The sequence below is a fragment of the Tyto alba genome, unplaced genomic scaffold, assembly GCF_018691265.1.
Source record: "Tyto alba isolate M040663 unplaced genomic scaffold, T.alba_DEE_v4.0 Super-Scaffold_10, whole genome shotgun sequence".
In the NCBI taxonomy this organism is placed as follows: domain Eukaryota; kingdom Metazoa; phylum Chordata; class Aves; order Strigiformes; family Tytonidae; genus Tyto; species Tyto alba.
The window spans coordinates 29,385,792-29,393,884 of NW_024881262.1; positions in this window are offsets into that span (position 1 = coordinate 29,385,792).

An 8,093-nucleotide genomic window follows, 5' to 3' on the forward strand; every position below is an offset into this window, starting at 1 on the left:
GTGATGTGAAACAAGGAGAGGGGCCCGTCGCTGCCTGCTGACATGTAGGGTCCAGGACCTGCTCGATGTCCCAACAACAGTAGGAAGTGGTCTGCAAAATTGTTTCTAAGCACACACACACACATTCCTATGTGCACAAGCAAGCACAAGAGGATGAATTAAATGAGACAAACAGCAAGACGTTTGCCTAATTCTCATGGGTCATAAATGAAACCATGTGGCGGCTCCGAACAAAATGATCTCTGGATTTCCACCAAAAAGGTTTGGCCGTCTCTGTATTAGAAAAGGTTGAGAAGCCCATCTGTGGGCAATATATTTCAAGCAAAGCGTCCACGCAGAGGACAGTGTGAGGAAGGCACCTAATCAACGCCAGGGACAGGCTGGACCCTGCACACAGGGTAATGTTCCTGCTCTTCCAAGACTGTAACTCATTCCTTATTATTTGCAGACACAAAGCCATGTCTCAGGGCTCGTTACGCCCTATTCATTTTGTTCTTTATTCCTGACATCTGCGAGAGCTTTCTCCTTTGAAACGCAGCGCGCGCGCAGGCACTGGCCATGGCAAAGCTTTGAGGGACCCTACGCACCGTGCGCAGAGCAACACAAGCACTGCCCACCCCACGGGCGTCCCCGGCGTGGGCTGCAGCCGGCGGCAGGCAGCACCCATCCCCACACCACGCAGGTATGGCCACACGCACCCCCACGGGGCTGGTCGCACCTGTGGGAGCGGCAGGGATGGGAGCAGCCCTTTTGGGGGGCAGTCGCGAAGGGGATGGGGGGGGGTGTGTGGGGGGGTGCTGTTCTCAGAGCAACGCTCCAAATCGCAGTTCCCCAGATCCCAGTTCAGGTTGGGCGCTGGGAATGATACCTTCCCTGGGATGGTGCCATGGAGAGGGATGGGGTCTCCATCCTCCGGCATTTCTGAGGCTCCTCCCTTGCCATCTCTGCTCTTTCTCCTAAGCTGAACATGCGGAACTGAAAAAGTTTCCTGGAGAAACAACAGCTCCCTGAGCCCAACCCACTGACACAGGCTGGAGTCCCGGCAAGAAATCTCTCCACCAGGAACCCTGTCAGCGTTGTACAAGAAGCGTAAACGTCTTCAAACCCACCGCCTTTCCAAAACTTAATTTGCAGAAGTTTCGGAGAGGCTCTGCCAGGAAAAGTTTTGTCGAAGGCCTGGGAGGAATGCAAAAGGCACCGTTTTTAGGAAAGCCACCAAAAAAAAAAGCACAAAGCCGCCCCGACGCTGCAAGTCCTGCTGCCAGCTTCCCAGGCGCAGGGCTGCCTTCGGGAGCAAGCCCTGCCAGGCGGCGGTGAGCCACCAGCATCGCCCGTGTCCCAGAGCCCCCCGTGCCCACACCACCCCACCCCCCCCCCGGTGCTGCCAGCCCCATGGCCCTGGGAAATGAAGGAGCCGGGAGCTGCCACCCCGGCAGGGCTCCCCGGGGCTTTGGCCATGGGCAGCAGTCAGGGCTGGTGACCTGCAGCCCAGGGTCCCTTCGCAGGCAGCTGGGACTGAGCCGAGCATCCTGCCCCGCATTTGGAGGACACATGGCAGCTGGGCTGGCAGGCTTTGAAAGCGCTCCAACCAGCAGTCACTTAACTTTCGCCAGTACAAGCAAAAAAGGCAGGCTTTAAGACTCCGCTTCTGCACCAGAACTGCTCAGGACGGGGCTTGGCAGCACCCAGCAGCCACATCTCCCCTTACTTCTCCCCTGCACATGACGAGCAGCCCTTTCCCACTGCCTGCCCCTCGGTGACAACGCTTTTTTTTTTTTTCTTTTTGCCACCTCCACGCAGTGCAGCCAAACTTCTTGCAAGAGGCCGAGCCACCTCCTCACAGCCACGGGACCCCTGGCCTTTCCCTGCAATCACCACTTTCCAGCAAGGTGACTCCGTATGGCATCAAACCCAAGCACCCACGAGCATGCAAACTATGGAAATGGTCCTCCTGGGTATTTTCTGTAGGTCTTATGTCTACACGGAGGCCAAAGAGCAACAGGGGGGCCAACATGTCAATCGGCGGTGTTGCAGGAGACCCAGGAGCGCCGCCTGGACTCCCTGCTCCAACTGCCATGTGAAATCTCTGCTTGCCTTTGAGCTCAGCGAAAATCTCTCCGCAAAGGGAATAAACAGAGCTCGGAAGCCCAAGAGGAAGGAGGCAATGTTCCCGTTTAATGCTTACTGCTGGAAAGTCCCCGGGGCGCCCATGCCCACCCCAGCCTGCTCCCAGCTCTGCACTTCTTCAGCGATGGCACTTGCCTGAAGACGCCGGGGGGTTTGCATAGCACGCGCTTGCAAGTGGAGAGGGGAGAAAGGGAAGGGTTTTCGCAAACCTCTAAGCCTTCCTCTGGCAGCAGCAGCAGCTCGCCAGGCTGAATATGCAAACCTGAGGGCTCTGCGTGGGGAACCGTGAAGCTTGGCCGAACAAACCCCCCCGTGCCAAGTGCCACATCAAGTGCAGGCTGCCTTGGGGTAACGCCTGAGCCCCGGGGCTGGCTCTGGGATGGGGACAGCCACTCCCCATGCGGCGAGGAATCTCTCCCGGCAGCCCTGTGGGAAACCGTCCGCGTTCGCCTTCCAGCCCCTTGATCCGGGCAGTGACCGCGTGCTCCAGCTCGAAGCAGGCGGATGGTGGTAAATGACAGGAAAAGCCACAGCAGGGAAACCCGGGGACTTGCCCCCACACGCCGGGGCCCATCAAGGACCAGCAGGTATAGAGGAGGGGATGCACAGCGCTGCCTGGACCAAAAATAATCCAGTTAGGGCTCAGCCAGCACCTTCTCTCCCAGCTGAAGCCCACCTCAGACCCCCCGGGATATCAGGGAAAGGTGCGGGCATCGCATGCCCCTCTGCCAGCCAGAGCTCCCCCAGCACAGGCAGCAAATCTGCTGCCTGCACTCAGGGCTGGGGCCAGGTCCTCCCCCCTGCCAGGCTGCGCTGCCTGGGGCACGGGCAGGCTGAGTGTCCCCGCAGCAAAGAAAAGAAGCCATTAGCGCTGCTTTGCTCTGCAGCCACGGGAAAACCTCTTGCCCCGTGACAGAGAGAATCGCGGGCCAATTTTATTGCTCGTCCATATGACAATGTAGAGCTCTTATTATTCTATTAGTGATGATTCAGGCTCTGGAGGAGCCGGCGGGAGCGGGAGGGTGGCGGGCGGCAGCGCGGCCGGCGCGCGAGGCGAGCTCCCTGGGTGCCAAGGCGAGAGCAGAGGCAGCCACGCTCCTGCTGCCCACCCGCCAGCAGCCGAGCGCGGCTCCATCTCCTCTGCCATCTGGGGAGGGAAGGGAACAAAGGCAGAGAACAATTGCTATTGTTTCCCAAGCCTTTCTTCGGCCGGTTCCTCCAGCGGGGTGCTGCTGCCCAGCCACTCCAGCTGCGGCACCGCAGCCCCGCTGCACTCGGAGCTGTGCAGACGCCGGCAGGGACACGGCCCCCATCCCCAGGTACCTGACACCCAAATCCTCAGAGCCTGGTCCCCCCTAGCATGGAGAGAGGGACGGAGCCCACACACCGCAGCTCCAGCCCCACTCAGCTCTCCCCCCGCCTTGCTGGGCGTCCCCGAGATGCTCAGGCATGGACACCCATCTCCCCATAACCTCTCAAGGCGCAACGCCCGCGCCAGGGAAGGGGCGATCCCGGGCCATGGCTCAGGGTGGAGAAAGACGGAGCAGGCTGTCCCAGGGAAGCTGGCCCACCCTCCCCTCCACCCGTGGAGCCCACGCAGCGAGGCGAGCAAGCCTTTGCTGGCAGCAGGGCCCCACGCCGGGGAGCAGGAGGTCATGCGGAAGGACCGTGCACCAGGAGGACGAGTTATCCCCCTTGATCGTCCTCTGAGCAGGGCTCTAATTACACCCCATCCTGTCCCAGCACCCAGCTGATTGCTGCCTTTGAAGTCCGGGCTTTCAGAAACCACCTCAAGGCTGCTCCAAACTGCACTTGGCGAGAGCGGGGAGGGGTGAGAGCCAGGAGGGGATGGGCGAGGGTGGCAGCAGGGGCTGCTGCAGGAGGTGGAGCCGGGGTCCCGCTGGCTGCCGGGGCGCTCAGCATGTGGCATCACCCTGGGCAGGTGGGTCCCCATGGGTCCTGCTGGGGGAGGGCTAGAAAGGTGTCTACAGGAGGGTGTCTACAGAAGAAGGTGGTATCTAATGGATGAAAAAGAATTCAGCCTAACACAAGTCTTGTTCAACGGGGATTGCAATTGGTAAAATAAATCAGATGCTCCCTAGCTACTGACTGGGTGTTAAAAGGGCAGATGCCAAAGAGCATCAAATGCTAAATGTGAGGCTGCATGGGGACAGTTTGTACAAGTGGCTTCAGCAACGATACTGATGTTTTCAGAAAAGCAAGTTTCATATAGAGCCCTAAGATTGTAATAAGGCCCTCAAACACAAGCACTCCCACCAACCCCATGCCTAGGCTCCAAGGCAGATCTTGTGTCAAAGCAGGATCTGGCCAAGGGAAAAACTCAACTTCTAACCTCCTCTCCTGGAAAAGTGGATTTGAAAACACCTGCTCTCCAGCCTGCCCTTCTGGCATCGCTCCTTCATCACAAGAACTGGTGAGCAAAGCTGAGCTCCAGCTGAGCGAGGCCCCTCCGGAGCCACCCTTGCAGCAAGCCCCTCCAACACCAACCAGGAGGATCTTCAACCCCAGGGGCTTCCGCCACCGCATCAGAGCAAACTCCCCTGATTCAGTCACTGCCCCGTGCTCCACCATCTCCCATCTCCCAGAGGGATGAGTGGCGAGGAGAAGCCGTGCAAGACATAAAGCCCTGGGGATCAGCTCCTCAGTCCACTGCCTCTTGCCCCTCAAACACGCTTGCCCCACCGAGTGAGGTGTCCCCCCCATCTGACGGCTGCCCCTGGCCAAGCTCAGAGGGATCGGCGTGTCGGCCGGACCGACAGACAGGGATCCTGGGGAAGCAGCATGCCAGGAGAGGAGCCTGCGTGAACCCATCCCAGGCACACTCCCCAAAGAAACCCTGATTCACCTAATGCCGCGGTGCCAGCCCCAATTTGGGGTCAATTTGCCAAATTGTTTCGGTGTGGGAAAAGCTGTTTTGGGGAAAAACTCCCAACCCAGCCGTGGGCGGAGAGCCTCCGCGTGCTGGGCCCAGCACCCCAGTGCGTGGGTACTCCCCACCCCCCCCCCCCCCCAAGCATGTTGCATCCTGCAACCTCTGCTGCTTTGAACCCACCTCCCCCACCCCCCCCACCCCGTCACCCCGCAGCCCCCCAGAGGGGTGGCCAGGCCGCAGCAGGCACGCTCGCCTTCCCTCCGCAGCCCCGCAAGCCCCGTCCCAGGGCACCCACCCTCCTGGCTGCCCCTCGCAGCCCCCCCCGGCCAGGGTGACCCAGTTCCTCCCAGAGCGGCCAGCAGCGCAGAGCCACAGCCTCTCCCTCCACCTCACAGGCCTGACACTCCTGCCTGCATCCCCCGGTTAAATGCACCAAAAAGCACCCCTGGAGAGCCCTGCCCCGGCGAGCGGGGGCCGGCTGTGCCCCGTGCACGGAGGAAGGGGACTCAGCCCAGGACTCATCTCATCCCACACCCTTCACGAACGGCGATGACATGACTGGACAGACCCGCTCGCAAATCTCTCCCCAAGAGCTCACGCACACGCTGCTAACACCGGCAGCTGCTCTGTAATAACCCACCATCCGCATCATTACCATTAATTATATATTAACATACCCCATAATCTTAGCTGCTGCTAAGTCACATCTCAGGGGTGCGAGCCGCTTTCAAAAGCCACCTGGCTGGTTCTCCTTTGGCTCTGACACCACCCACCCGGGGCAGAGGGGCTGGCGGCCGAGGCAGCGCTACGATCAGGGCTGGGACGGGCAGGAAGGTTGCCGGGGCTGGAGTCGCAGGGAAAGCACCGACGTTCCCCACCGCCCTGTGCTCCCGGGGGACCACGAGAGCACCGAGCACACTACGCGGGGCCAGCGAGCACTCAGCGGCTCGAGGAATTCCCTCCCCGGGGCTCGGCTTCACCCCGGCAGCAGCAGGGAGCCTTGCGCAGCCTGCGCGACCCCGACGGTGCTTTCGGCGCACCACATCGGCCGCACCAGAGGTGACACGGGGAGCCCTCGCCGGGGCTCGGCACCGGGGCTGTTCGTGCCCAACGCGGGGACAGCAGCTCGTCCCAAGCGATTCTAGAGGAATTCTCCAGATTGCAGCACCTGCCCCTTCCCGACCATCCCACCAGCTGGCGGCAAGACCCTCGGCGTCCCTCGCCTCGCACTCCTCGCGGCCCCTGAGCTCGCTGAAAGGCAGAGCCATCTTCCTCTTCCACGTGAGGGAAATCTGAAAGAGAAGCAACACGGGGCTGGGTGGCTCCATGCTCGTACCCCCGTGCCCTGCCACTGCCCTGGCTCACCGCTCCTCGGGCAGGGGCGGCTGCTGCTTCAGGTCCCTTTCTGGAGCTACCTCCTAACTGCTGCGCTGAGCCCCCACCCAAGACAAGCCCAGTATCAGCAGCACGGCTGGCAAGGGGGATGGACATTTTGGGGTGGTTTTCCTTTTCAATTCTCACAGGGGTAAAATTCACAGCATCCTCGCCGGGATGCAACTTCAGGAGGAAAGCAAGGATCTCCCGAAGACACAGAGCTTTCACCATTTCATCTCGAAGGCGGCACACCACCTTCCCTTCATGATACAGCCCCAGCCAAAAAGAAAAAAACAAAACAAAACAAAACAAAACACTGGAAAGCAGCCTGGGGCTGGCTCTGCCCCGAAGGTGCAGCCGTTTCATGTGGCTCCAAGGCCTCTCACCCAGCAGCTTACACTTTCAAAGAACCGCTTGCATGCACACAAAACACAATTAATGACTGTCTCGCATCCCACTGTGTGTGTTCTGACACAGGCCCATTTGCCAAGGGAAAAAAGTGTGCGTGTGTGGATGTATGTATACACAAAGGCTTTAAAGAGGACATTGCTTGCATTTTTCCATCTTTGTGAAGGGTTTTGTTTGGGTTTTTTTAATATAAAAGCCTAAAGCAAATATAATGCAGAGAAAGGGGGTTTTTTAATCTTTAATATTTTACCTGCATGTTTAACACCTGTAGAGCTTCAACACTGCCCACGGAACACGTTTTATAGTAACTGTTTCAGACTGAAAAAAAAGCAACTGCTCAGAAAAAACGTTGTGATACTAGTCAGTAGCACACGCTGCCAACGCAAGTAATTCTTTCACGAAGGGAGAGGATTAAGCCTTCCAGGGAAGTCTCTCAGGGGACGGACGCAGCAGCTTTGCCAGCTTTAACTCTGGGGTGCTCCCCGACTGCAGTGAGCTGCCTGGGTGGTGAATCCCTCGCAGGGCAAGCCGGGCACGGCAGGAGCCCACCCGCCTCCGCACAGGCGTGCAGCTGTGCGAGACCAGCCCTCCTGCTCTGCCGGGGGATTCGGTTCATTATGGGATAAGGAGGGTGAAGTTTGACATCCCTCCCGCGAGTAAAACGAACAGGGAGCCTAGCAGCCCGACTGTGGTGCCACGGTTAAGCCATTCGATGGGCACGCGTGCTCTCTGCCCGTTTCAGCTAAGCGAACAGCCATTGCTCAGGACAATTGTTCTCGCCTCGACGAGGCAAGTTTTAGTCCTCTGAGGTGGACTTCTGCTTACGTTTTGTCCCCTGCAAGACTGCCTGGTATATATGTTCGCTGGATGGCTTAAAACACCTGAGTGAACAAGCCTGCTGCATGCCAGTCACTTATAAGTAACTTTATTTCCAAGCAACAGAGACTGGGGGACTATGAAAATTCTCAGGGGGAACTAGACATCTAACTGCCCTTCATAAACCCAAGAGCTCACATCAGCAGATTTTGAATGGTATCTGAAAACTCACCATTTACCTGTTGCTGTAACAACATATTCTGGGCCAGGTACAAAGGTCTTGTTATGATCCATGTAAGAAGTAAACTGCATCACATCTTCCAGCTGTGAGATTTTTCGTTTTCTTTGAATTATCAAGTCATTGCCATCATTAGAAACAAGACACTTGCCTGGAAAGCCCAAGCAACTGTGTTAACTCTTCCACTCTGCTAAAGCATCCCCTGCGTTTTAACTGTGTTAGAGTAAACCCTTCCAC